This window comes from Schistocerca cancellata, chromosome 3, assembly GCF_023864275.1.
Source record: "Schistocerca cancellata isolate TAMUIC-IGC-003103 chromosome 3, iqSchCanc2.1, whole genome shotgun sequence".
Classification (NCBI taxonomy): domain Eukaryota; kingdom Metazoa; phylum Arthropoda; class Insecta; order Orthoptera; family Acrididae; genus Schistocerca; species Schistocerca cancellata.
This window is the reverse complement of record NC_064628.1, coordinates 605767263-605781121: the sequence shown is the minus strand read 5'-3', so window position 1 is coordinate 605781121 and position 13859 is coordinate 605767263. Positions and strand designations below refer to the sequence as shown.

The 13859-nt window shown below is 45.9% G+C and overlaps 1 protein-coding gene across 1 annotated transcript in view; it reads left to right on the top strand.

Moving 5' to 3' along the window:
- LOC126176459 (carbonic anhydrase-related protein 10) overlaps window positions 1–13859 on the top strand; it is a 1153190-nt gene that overhangs the window by 383701 nt on the left and 755630 nt on the right. The window lies entirely within an intron of this gene.

The window sequence follows — 13859 nt, the reverse complement described above, 5'->3', positions numbered from 1 at the left end:
CAATCAGTGATTTTATAATGTTACTTAAAATCCGTCTTGATTGCAATTTTTTTTTATATGACCGGTTTCGGTTCATTCAGAACCATCTTCAGATCTGATATTTCAGTTACAGGAGTAGCCCGTCCAAATGAATGAACCGAAACCGGTCATATGAATAAAAAAAAAAATTTGGAATCAAGACGGATTTTAAGTAACATTATAACGTCCCGCACTGTTCACTGAGTGCGGCTGGCCGGCCGGTAGTGCAACGCCACTGCTTCCGTCAGCGACGTCCTCCGGACTAGGCAGCCAAGGCAGCGGAGGCCGAAGCAATGCTGATGTCTCTAGCTAGGGCAGCAGCGGCCGCGACTCGTTGTGGAAGGGCCGTGGTCGGGTCGAGGTTCGTCTGGCCCCGCGGTAGCGGCAACACTGAGTTCCATATCTCGAAGTGGGCGGTCCTGCAGCGAGGTCGAACTGCGTGCTCAGTACATCATTCCGGATGGTGCCTCAAGGTTTCTGTCTTCTTCAGCTTAGGTGATGTTGTGTCAACTACACTCATGTTCATAAATTAAGGATAATGCTGATACATGGCGAAACAACGCTCTGGTGGGCGGCTTGCGCGTTTATATCACCTCGGGGTATGACCATACGGTGCATTTGACTTGCGGTCGTCGCACGGTGGCGCTGGCAGCAGTCCACATATGCAGAGGTGTGTTGGTGCATGTCTGAGTACGGTGCAAAGAGTAAGTGTGCAGACGCTTTCAGACGTGCTAATGATGACTGTATGTTGAAAATGGCTCAAAGAACACATATTGATGACGTTATGAGGGGTAGAGTACTAGGGCGACTGGAGGCTGGTCAAATACAGCAGGTCGTAGCACGGGCCCGCCGTGTGCCACAAAGTGGGATCTCAAGAGTATAGCAACGATTTCAGCAGACAGGAAATGTGTCCAGGCGCTACAGTACGGGACGTCCACAGTGTACAACACCACAAGAAGACGATATCTCACCATTAGTCCCGCATACGACCACGGAGTATTGCAGGTAGCCTTGCTCGGGACCTTACCGGAGCCACTGAAACAGCTGTATCCACACACATAGTCTACAGACGTTTGAACGGACATGGTTTATTCGCCTGGAGACGTGCAAGGTGCATTCCACTGACCCCTGGTCACAGGAGAGCCCGTAAAGTCTGGTGTCAAGAACACAGTACATGAATATTCAAACAGTGGTCCCAGGTTATGTTCACGGACGAACAGTGATTCTCGCAAGGTTTTCATCTGGCGTGAACCAGGAACCAGATAACCACCCCTTAATGTCCTTGAAAGGGACCTGTGTTGAGGTCGTGGTCTGATGGCGTGGGGTGGGATTATGATTGGTGCACGTACACCCCTGCATGTCTTTGACAGAGGAAATGAAACAGGTCAGGTGTATCGGGACGTCATTTTGCACCAGTATGTCCGCATTTTAAGGGGTGCAGTGGGTCCCATCTTCCTCCTGATGGATGATAACGCGCGGCCCCACCGGGCTGCCATCGTGGAGGCGAATGGAGTGGCCTGCCTGTTCTCCAAACCTAAAACCCATCGAATACGTCTGAGACGCTCTCGGTCGACGTATCACTGCACGCCTCGAAACCCCTACGATACTTCAGAAACTCCGACAGACACTGGTGCAAGAAGGGCAGACTATACCCCAGCAGCTGCTCGACCAATCCAGAGTATGACAACACGTTGTGCAGCTTGTATACGCGGGCATAGTGATCATATCCCATATTGATGTCGGGGTCATGCGCAGAAAACAGTGGCGTTTTGTAGCACATGTGTTTCCAGTCGGTTTTCTCAACTTACGACCAATATCGTGAACTTACAGATCTGTGTCGTGTGTGTTCCCTATGTGCCTAAACTGTTAGCTCCAGTTTTGTGTAGTGCCACGTTGTGTGGCACCACATTCTGCAGTTATCCTTAATTTATGTGCATGAGTGTATTTCCACACATCGACTGGCCGGTTCGCCTCGCGATACATGACGGCTGTGATGTTTGTTCTCACCCGCAGCTTGCTCTGCTCTAATCTACTTCCTGCCTCGCGCGCTTCTGTCTGAATACGGGCAGTGCACTACAACAGTAATGGCAGTGAAAAGTATTCACTAAAGCAGTAACTCACGTGACAGATGTGTAGGTATCTTCGAAAGTCTAAAATTCTTGTGTGAATTTATTTGTATTACTTGCAGTATAACATTATATGTGAAGTCTGTATACAGTAAAACCATAATTAATATATAACAGAAAATTGTTACGTTGAATCGAAGGTAATCTGCTCAGTAATTCGACTACAGTTGAAGTCACGAGAGATGGCGGTCGAGTTTAGGCTTGTTCTGCGCATCTACGTCACGGATACTCCGACAACCAATGAGCGTTGAGTAGTGTTCTGTGCGCTCTGCTGTGAATGTCGTAGGCAAAGCGAGCATTGAACATAACATGACTGTGGCAAGTTATTTAGGGAATTTTTATTAAATTAGTTGCAAGTTGTCACAGCTAATGTGGTGGTACGCGACAAATCCTACACAACTAAACGTGAGTCATACTTTTCAGTATACACGCTTTATTCAAGCGCAGTGCACGTGTATGCGCTGACCGCAGCCGTCGCAACAATGCCATCCCCGTCCTTGTCTCGAGTTGCATGAACCACCATTGTTCGTTTATCGGACTATAAAACATCAAATACATCAACACTCTGTGTGATGTGAAGTGCGTAGTATCGGAATGGTAAACAATAATAAATGCCGTGCGACCCGTACGTCCACCATTGCTTTTAAATTCAGCTAAAATAAATCCTAGAAATATGCCTCTGATATGAGAAATAGCAAAAGGATCACCCAAAACCTCAGCGCTTAACATGTTAATCGTGGCTCAGGGTCAAATTGAAGCAAGAAGAAGAATCCAGTAACGCAAAGGAGCAGTTCCAGACTGTAGCGCCTAGAACCGCACGGTCACACCGGCCGGCGATGACGCCTGTTGCTAAGTTGGTTTCCACCCTATTTTCCAGTCGTGTGGTCACTATTTATGCGAATTTTCAACACCGTATTGTATGAGAGAGCTGCGTGCCACTCGTGAATACTTCCTCCAAAAGATATTAATCAGTTGAACGGAATGGCTTGCTGTGTCTGTTGATTTGAATCGATAGAGCAAGTTTGAGACCTGTTGAAACTAGGAGTGCGGAACCCTCTTCTTATTTACGATGATCTCGTAAGGGGCACCTCAGGAAAGTGGGACGGGTTTGAGCAGCAACTTATCGATCACCTTGGGTCAGCGTGTCGTGGAAGATCCAGACATGCTACAGCGGACGGGTTCGTGCTAACATGGTGCTGAATGTTACCCAGCAGTAGATTTTGATTTTACAGATGTGCAGATATGTGCATTTTAAAACAGACTGCCTTTACTTTTATTTCGCAGTAAACAGTCGTAACACTTATTCTGCAATTCATTCTCCCCTCGAAAGTCCGCCCACATTCGTTGAGTGATCTGCTGGTGATGGAAAACGTTTTTTGCTACTTCTTTATAGCAGAAAAGGCTTTCTCAAATGGAATTAGAAGAATTAATTCATTAAATAATTCTCGCACGTCTATTTTTTTCTAGATGAAAGTGTTTTTATTTGTAACAGACGAGAGGGCGGTATTCATAAAATTACTTTTGTAATCTTCATTTATTTGCATAGGGAGACAAAATTTTTTACAGAATTTACAGGTTTTGGCCATACTCGTTATTTTCAAATAGCACAGAAAATAGAGCAGGTGACTCAAGAAAGACACTGAATAAATGAAATCCTTAAATCCTTGAAACGCAAAATGTAGATTAAAAAATACTTCCCACAGAAAATGTGAGATAGAATGGTTAAAAAGTGAACCAAACTGATTAAAGATAAATTTTGGGAGGTATTTAAAACTAAAAGACATCCTGAGGTATTAGTCGTTCCAACTTAATTACACAAGCATGACCATTCCTAATTTTGAGACGTGGAATCTATGAAGATCAATAGAACAGGAATAATACAACTTTTCAGAGAGATTTACACAATGCCTTTATAATAGTGACATGCTGATTTATCTACATTATCTGAATAGGGCCTTTGACGGCAGAAAACAGTGGTTTTAGCTGAAATATTTGTGACTGTGTAAGAGCATAAATAATTGTTTACTATATGGCGTTTTATTATTTTGTTTGTGTTTATGTTGTAGTCTTTGCCTGGTATTCGCTTGATGAGTAGTGTTCCAGTCTCTCTGTATTATACTGAGAGCCACGGCATTGTTGATATTATTGTATAAAATAATCCATAACTCGTAGGTCAGCTTAAAAGAAGGAAATACACTCCTGGAAATTGAAATAAGAACACCGTGAATTCATTGTCCCAGGAAGGGGAAACTTTATTGACACATTCCTGGGGTCAGATACATCACATGATCACACTGACAGAACCACAGGCACATAGACACAGGCAACAGAGCATCCACAATGTCGGCACTAGTACAGTGTATATCCACCTTTCGCAGCAATGCAGGCTGCTATTCTCCCATGGAGACGATCGTAGATATGCTGGATGTAGTCCTGTGGAACGGCTTGCCATGCCATTTCCACCTGGCGCCTCAGTTGGACCAGCGTTCGTGCTGGACGTGCAGACCGCGTGAGACGACGCTTCATCCAGTCCCAAACATGCTCAATGGGGGACAGATCCGGAGATCTTGCTGGCCAGGGTAGTTGACTTACACCTTCTAGAGCACGTTGGGTGGCACGGGATACATGCGGACGTGCATTGTCCTGTTGGAACAGCAAGTTCCCTTGCCGGTCTAGGAATGGTAGAACGGTGGGTTCGATGACGGTTTGGAGGTACCGTGCACTATTCAGTGTCCCCTCGACGATCACCAGTGGTGTACGGCCAGTGTAGGAGATCGCTCCCCACACCATGATGCCGGGTGTTGCCCTGTGTGCCTCGGTCGTATGCAGTCCTGATTGTGGCGCTCACCTGCACGGCGCCAAACACGCATACGACCATCATTGGCACCAAGGCAGAAGCGACTCTCATCGCTGAAGACGACACGTCTCCATTCGTCCCTCCATTCACGCCTGTCGCGACACCACTGGAGGCGGGCTGCACGATGTTGGGGCGTGAGCGGAAGACGGCCTAACGGTGTGCGGGACCGTAGCCCAGCTTCATGGAGACGGTTGCAAAATGGTCCTCGCCGATACCCCAGGAGCAACAGTGTCCCTAATTTGCTGGGAAGTGGCGGTGCGGTCCCCTACGGCACTGCGTAGGATCCTACGGTCTTGGCGTGCATCCGTGCGTCGCTGCGGTCCGGTCCCAGGTCGACGGGCACGTGCACCTTCCGCCGACCACTGGCGACAACATCGATGTACTGTGGAGAACTCACGCCCCACGTGTTGAGCAATTCGGCGGTACGTCCACCCGGCCTCCCGCATGCCCACTATACGCCCTCGCTCAAAGTCCGTCAACTGCACATACGGTTCACGTCCACGCTGTCGCGGCATGCTACCAGTGTTAAAGACTGCGATGGAGCTCCGTATGCCACGGCAAACTGGCTGACACTGACGGCGGCGGTGCACAAATGCTGCGCAGCTAGCGCCATTCGACGGCCAACACCGCGGTTCCTGGTGTGTCCGCTGTGCCGTGCGTGTGATCATTGCTTGTACAGCCCTCTCGCAGTGTCCGGAGCAAGTATGGTGGGTCTGACACACCGGTGTCAATGTGTTCTTTTTTCCATTTCCAGGAGTGTATGTGTAGGTTACAGATGATACGCTGATACGCTTCAAGCTTGGCTGCCCCTGTGTACGCCGCAACCTTTACGGCAGCTCAACTTGCCGCAACGGAGGCACAAGAAAGTATGTGTACTGAAGCACTGTGGTTAAAGCGGGACAGCTTGAATTTCCGCAAGTTTGGCATACTACAAAAACCCGCTCAGTCAGCTGCACGTGACAACGGATTGTGCTGCCAATCCCAGGCGACTACAGGAGTGCTAGGTGTATGTTTGGGTACGTAGTTTCACTGCAGCTGATTTATCGTAACGGTGGGCGCAGGAAAATGAACAAACCAAACTTAAAGGAGATTGAGGAGAAATTACGAATTGGGTAATATACTCCACTCATGAAACAGAGCCCAAGTCCAGCATGGGAAAAGTTTTAGCGTACTTATGAGGCAGCTCCAAATAAATCTGTCGATGTCTCGCAATGCAAATTGTGTGAAAAGTTAATAAACACTCATTCGGTAACCTCGAGTATGTTACGCCATGTAGTAAGTTTATTCACTACACAAATTTTTATTGTTTTTTGTGTTTTTATTTTTTATTTTTTTAAGGAGAACAAAGACTCGGTGGCTGACAAGTGTGTAGAAAGCTATGCTAAGGACTTGATCCATTTAGCAGTTTCAAAGCTTTCTAAATTTAGGGCAAACGTTGACTGAGGTAGGAAAAATATACTTCTCAGTCGATATCAAAAACCATATTCCAGTGGCGTACAACTAAGTGCAAAGAAAGTTTAGTATGAATGAGAAGCAGCTTCTTTCAGACGTGTACTGTCTAGATCAAAGTAACACGAAAACTGAGCTTCGCGTTTGATAAATCGCGTTTTGGAAATTTAGAATCAACTATTTTCGCCACTTACAATAAATTCAGTGAAGCCTCAATACACAACTCGAGAGAAGTAATTAAAATTGTTGTAACGGGTTTCATACTTGGCTAAAACACACAAAGGTTACAGAAACTAGACTTCCAAAACCTTACTTTAATTGGCGATGCAGTATATTACACATCTTCAGGTTCCTAAGTACATATGATCTCGACTTTTAGAGACCGTTCTGCTCACTACAGAAAAAATGTTTTAGGGGTGACTTGATAATGGTTCGATCTGAGAGTAGCCAGTACTAGTTGAAAGAGGATGAAGTTGCAGAGAAAACCGTTCATATCTAAATAAATAAATAATTCGCAAATACTCCGAAAAGGAAAAAAGGACAAATAAATTCCACAATTTTCCGAGCTACAATGACCCAGAATGAAAATATAATATATTGCGCCTCGTCTAGCGATAGTTGCGGAAAGAAACGTCCGGACCCTACTCATAACGGACGTGATACAGGATTTGGGGCGGATATAATTTTAACAAAAATGCGTTTCTCGTTGCGGCGCTATCTCTCACGAACTTTCACTTACCAACTTTCCCTTCTGAATGCGAAAATATTTAATTAACGCCGTCCTACATAGGGAAAAACTATCATAATAGTAAAAGAAGGGAAATCAGAGCTAGCACGGAAAAATATAGGTGTTCGTTTTTCCCAGGCGCTGTTCGAGGGTGGATTAACAGAGAATTATTGTGAGGATAGTTCGATGAGAACCTCTGCCAAACACCTTTGTGTGATTTGCGTAGCAGTCATGTAAATGTAGATGTAGATAAGTATACAGTGACAGCGTAGAGTATAAACTGCTACGTAGGGTAGCACCGCTGGAAGACGGGCAGGCAAGCAAGACTCCAGTAGCCTGCTTGGGTTGCGCACTGCGTGGCTTGGATGGGAGTAAAGCAGCATGTATGGCCGCTGATACCGTGCGGCAGCTTGCCTGTCTGGCTGACAGGAAGGCATGGTCAGGATGAAAGGGGAATTTATACGCCTCTGTAGGAACACACGTCCAGATGACACCAGCAGAGGATAAAAAAGCGGTTGACAGTTTGCAGTTAGGTAGAGTACATCAGAGGAACAAAAGAACAGCCCAATGTCATAAAAAGTACTGCAGCGCCGCAAAGCAATACACTGCACAGGTTGGCAGCAGATGAAAGCGGTACAGACCGTCCCAGTTTCTGTCGTTCTGTTCAGTGGAGATTTGCAGCAAGAGAGGGATGAGTGGGGAGGGGGTGCGTGGTTGGTGTTTCCCAGAGGTGAAGGAAAATAAAATAAAATGCCCCTTTTCATTGACTTAATTTTCTGGTCACAAACGTGAAACATAAAGCAATAATTAAAGGCCACATACGTTTTTTATTACACATCTGTTAATGTATTTAAGCTTGCACAGATGTATTAAGTTCAGAGCTGCCCCAAAACTTATGAAAGAGAAAGAAACATTTATTGTCATCACTTTACAATTTGGTTTAAATGTCTTTTTACTATGATTCGTGTTTGGAGTAAGATTGCACGTCATCAAGCGCATTTCTCTAGATAGAGGAGCGTTAATAGGGCTACTCCTAAGCTGCAATTTTCGTAAGTTCTTCGTTGAAGAAACGCTTTTACATAAACATATGTCCTCTAACATACGGCAGACTCGAGTAGTTGTTCGAAACGACTGCGGGAACTGCCCTCGAGGGAAGTCTTTGTAAAACATATGTGCCAGACCACTTCCTTGAGCACTCGACTACACTGGAAGACAGTAAATCCCACCTAAACTTCAGGCGGCGCACTGCGAACGCCCACTGCAAAAGGATCCTCAAATATACGAAAATTAGTTTCAAATCGATTTAAGTCACTAAATCTACTGTCTAGTTTTTCTAACAAAGCCTGTAGCACTGTAAGAAATTCGTGAAACTTTTCGCTCAATGTCTCATTTTCAGGGTTTATTTAGTTGGTAACTAGTGCAATATTCGGCAAGTACGCAAACGACCTTCCTGAAAGTAGCATTATCCACAGCAGCAATTTTCTTTTAAAACCGAAAACTGTCTCAAGAACGTCGGTGAGTGGTTGAGCAATACGCTGCAAACCTGTACTCACGACATTTGGGGGCTTTGTAATGTATTTAGAAATGCAATATGTAATACCCATTAGAGTTCATCGTTATAGTTTTGAAGATCTATACTCCTTCTCAACCATTATCTTCTCACTAACTTTGCTCTACCACGAGCGCCAATCAGACTTCGGCACCGATAACCCACCGACAAGAAACAGGAAAGACGGTCCTGCCGCGAACGCGAGGTGGAGGGGAAAATGCTGGATCACAATGCCTGTGGGCAAGGAACAGAAGGCCCGAAACCATGCACAAACGTGCACGGGGATAAACTCAGTGCGTGGCTGGCGCAGATGACGGACGACTGAGCTATCAACAATACCCGGCACGAAGCACAAAGCGAGGTCCGCGGTGTCTGAACTCAGCCTAAACTCTGGTCCATAGAGCTTACAGCGACACGCAGGTAAACACCTCCGTCAACAGCCGGCCGCGGTGGTCTAGTGGTTCTAGGCGCGCAGTCCGGAACCGCGGGACTGCTACGGTCGCAGGTTCGAATCCTGCCTCGGGCATGGATGTGTGTGATGTCCTTAGGTTAGTTAGGTTTAAGTAGTTCTAAGTTCTAGGGGACTGATGACCACAACCTCCGTCAACAGGTCTGCCCGTAACACGCGTCGCGTACGCCTTCCGTGGCAGGTTTTCGCACTATTCGTCTGCGTTACCCACTCCAGGTCATGCGCCTCTATCACGACGTCCCCTGGCGGGGATACAATTATTATATTGGTTCAAGTAATGATTTCTAGACAATGCTCTCTGGCATAACTGGCAGCAAGCTACACGCGCTCCCACTATAGTTCTGCTGTATTTCGGAACCGACGCCTTGTTTACGAGTGCGTAAAGAGCGAGAGCACACGATAGCAATGAGAGGTAACAAGACCACCTATCGATGTAACGGAAACCTTGGAGTCCTTTGCATTATTACGCGACCACACACAGGTAATTGTTCCTTTGAAACAAGATATTTTTCTGAAGGATTGATATTTTAAAGCCGTCTTACCGCATGTGACCGTTAACAATCACTTTTTCTTGGTATAGGCCATTAAGAACAAGTTTGCTTTAATATAAGATATTTCTATGTCACACTGAACCACTGAAAGTGATTCATTCAGCTACAGAACCAAACTCAGAGAGAACCTAGGTCACACTAGGTATTTGAGCCAGTAAGATGTACAATGGGCCAATAATCTTACGTAGTGGTAACACCTGTCCCTATTACATCACCCAAGCTAGGCACTGTCAGGCTTGGCTAGCACATGGATGGGTGACGGTCCGGGTCTCCCGAGCACCGTTGCTAAGCTGGGCACACTCAGCTGTTGCGAGGCCAGTTGGGGAACAATTTGACTGAGAGGTAGCGGCTCCGGTCATAAAAGCTGGTAACGGCCTGGAGAGCGATGTGGTGACCCCATGCCCTCCATGTCCGCATCCAGTGACGCCTGTCGGCACGATGACACGGCAGTCAGTCGTCACCGTTGAGCCTTTCGAGGCCTATTCAGGTGGAGTTTTTAGTCCTTTATATTCTACAACGAGATGGACAAAATTTCCTTTTTAGAACATAGGTTAAAGATCGTTGGTTAAAGAAAAGTCGAAAGAACTACGGTTACAGTTCAATATCCTCTCGGTATAGTGGCCGTTAGACCAAACTATCTTTCTTTTCTTCTCTGTTTCTTGACAGGGGAAGGGGGAGGACAATTAATCAGGTTGATACGAGGGTTGGAACTTAATAGTGACAGCTATTTATTTACAGCTCGTACAAAATAGATACGTGTTTCAAAGTTTTACTGACCTTCAACGTAGTCACCAGCATTGTGTATAACCCGTTGCTAGCGATGTGGAAGTCGTAGGATACTCGTAGCAGTGCTAGTTGCGTTGATAGTTCGAGCGGCGCGGCCTATTGCCCGACGAAATTGTAGAAGATCTGAAGCGAACGCCGTGAAGTGTTTCCTTCAGTTTAGAAATCGAGTTGAACTTACGAGGGCTTAAGTCAGGGGTGCGCAGTAGGTGGTAAGGCATTTAGCAGCACCACCAGTCTAACAAATCAGTAACAGCTTGCACTGTACGTACTTGAGCATTGTCATGCAAAATGATGGTCAGGTCCTGGAGAAGGTGTTACCACTTCTGTCTCTATGCTGTTCGTTTTTGGAACACAACATACGACCAGCTTAGAGACATAAGCGATGACACTTTCTGCAGGACCTTATCATCATTTTGCATGACAATGCTCAAGCACGTACAGTGCAAGCTGTTACTGATTTGTTTGACTGATGGGGCTGCTAAATGCTTATCACCTACTGCACTCCCCTGACTTAAGCTCTCGTAAGTTAAACTCGATTTCTAAACTGAAGGAAACACTTCACGGCATTCGCTTCAGAACTTCTACAAATTCGTAAGGCAATAGACCGCGCCTCTCGAACTAGCAACGCAACTGGCACAGCTAAGAGTGTCCTCCGACTTCCACATCGCTAGCAACGGATTATACACAATGCTGGTGGCTGCTCTGAAGGTCAGTGTAATTTTGAAACACGTATCTATTTTGTACGAGCTGTAAATAAATAGTTGTCACTATTAAGGTTCCAATCCTCGTATTAGTATAACAGCGAAAGATGTCGTAAGTATAAATACGGATGTCCGGAACGGGCACCGTCATCTCCTTACACGAGTCCAGTATATCAAATGTGACGCCACCTGAATCGTTAATTTTTGTCTCATACGATTTCCGGTGCTAAAGAATTAATACAGCTTGTACTTGCCTTCACTTTCGAAAACATGAGACAACGAACTTAACATTTACTTGAACTAAGTCATGGGGAGTATCCACGTTCAAAACAAAAACAGCATAACATCGATAATAGCCCTGTTAATTTTTACTATCTTTTGAAGTGTCATGATCAGAGGTTCACTAGTCTGCATGAAATCAAAATGCTGTTTAACATAAACTATATTTACTCACGTACCTACATTGGGTACCGTACTTATATTTCCAAATATGAATTAGTGTAGCGAGTAAACTGATCGCTCTCGGGAAAAGAAAGTACTCGTATTACAGTGGAACGAACACGGCCCGAGGATACGCGATAAAATTTGGAACCTAACACCGAATTTCCATCCCAAGAAAAGAAGGAAAAACTGATGGGGAAGAAGCGAAAGGTACTGGAAGGAGGCCTCAGATACCGGTATTGATCTTCCTCTCCCCGCCTGAGAAAGCCAATCTGATTCGAGATTAACATTTTCTAAACGAGCGCCGGCGGGGCTCCCCGGCCGCTGCCACCTGATTTAGCATATTAAACGAACTAGGCCCCAGATTAAAAGTCGCGCGCTGCGCCGCACAATCTACATACGATCAGCCGTTCGCCGGCGTTCGCGGATAAGGGGACCTCTTCTTCGGGTGGCGCTCCTCCGACAACAGAACTTCTAACAGCCTTCTCAAATAAAAAACTCCGCCCGCAGCGCCGTCTTGATTTCACTAACTTGGATGCTTCGGACGCCGAAGACTGGCTGTCGGTCCAACAGAATGGCGCAAAGTGCGCGCTGGTTGTTAGACGTGCTCTGCACGGACCGGAGGCCCGCAACAGGGCCATAGGGCTTCAGCAAGACTGTTTTTCACTCAGTTCCCCAAGTGAACGGAAAATCGACGTAAACATGGCTGATAAAAGAATGATTATTCAGCAGACTTCCATAATAGAACTATTTTCTGAAACAGATTAGCGATGTTCCTGGCAGAAGTATCACCGGAAATGCTTACGAAAAAGAATGCCTCATGAAATATAGACGAAACACTGGAAAGGAAAAATCAGAAACAGAACTGACCAAGCAAAAGTTGTTTCAACAACAACAACAAAAACGAAGAAGAAGGTAACTTCAAAAAGTCACACCTTACTAATCAGGAAAAGGTTTCTAAATGCAATGACGGAAAAAATCGCAACACCAAAAATAATTAATCTAGAGTAATGAAATTTATGAAATACGTTTGTCTAGGTAGCATATTTATGTAATTAACATTGCAAGATCGCATGTTTATGGTTCAAATGGCTCTAAGCACTATGGGGCTTAACATCTGAGGTCATCAGTCCTCTAGACTTAGAACTACGTAAACCTAACTAACCTAAGGACACCACACGCATCCATGCCATAGGCAGGATTCGAACCTGCGACCGTAGCAGCCGCCTGGGATCACAGGTTACTGTAAACACAGATAAGCTATCGCAAATGTGAAATTCTGGTACATTAATAACATGTGTCACCGTGACTATTGAGTACAAGCATGCAAGCGCACATGCGTTGTGTTATACAAGTGCCGGATGTCAGAGTGTCGGATAGAGTTCTAAGCCTGTTGCACTTTACGCAGCACTTGCCGGCGAAAGGCAAAGGTCCTGAGTTCGAGTCTCGGTCCGGCACACAGTTTTAATCTGCCAGGAAGTTTCAGTACACAGGATGTTAATGCCGTTTGTATGTAACGCTGCAATCGTCAGCCGGCCGGTGTGGCCGAGCGGTTCTAGGCGCTTCAGTCGGAAACCTCCCGACCGCTACGGTCGCAGGTTCGAATCCTCCTTCGAGCATGGATATGTTAGGTTAGTTAGGTTTAAGTAGTTCTAAGTTCTAGGGGACAGATGACCTCAGATGTTAAGTCCCATAGTGTTCAGAGTCATTTGAACCACTTTTTTGCAGTCGTCATTCGATGATGTCCCATACATGGTCGATTGGAGATAGATCTGGTGATCGAGCAAGACAAGTCAGTATGTCAGTAGTCTGCAGAGAATGTCGCGTTATAACAGCGGAGTGCGGGCTAGCGCTATTCTGTTGGAATACCTCTCCTGGAATTCTGTTTTACGAATTGTAGCACATCGGTTTGAAGCGACAGACTAACGTCCAAATTTGCGTTCATAATGTATGGGATGGCCACGAGAGGGCTCCTTCTGTCATATGAAATGGCACCCCAGACCGTAACTGCAGGTGTAGGTCCAGTGAGTCCGGCACGTAGACAGGTTGGTTGCAGGTCCTCAACTGGCTTTCTTCTAACCAACATACGGCCATCACTGGCACCGAGGTAGAACCAATTTTACCGTAAAATACAACAGACCTCTACCCTGCTCTCCAATGAGCTCTCGCTTGACTCCACGGACGC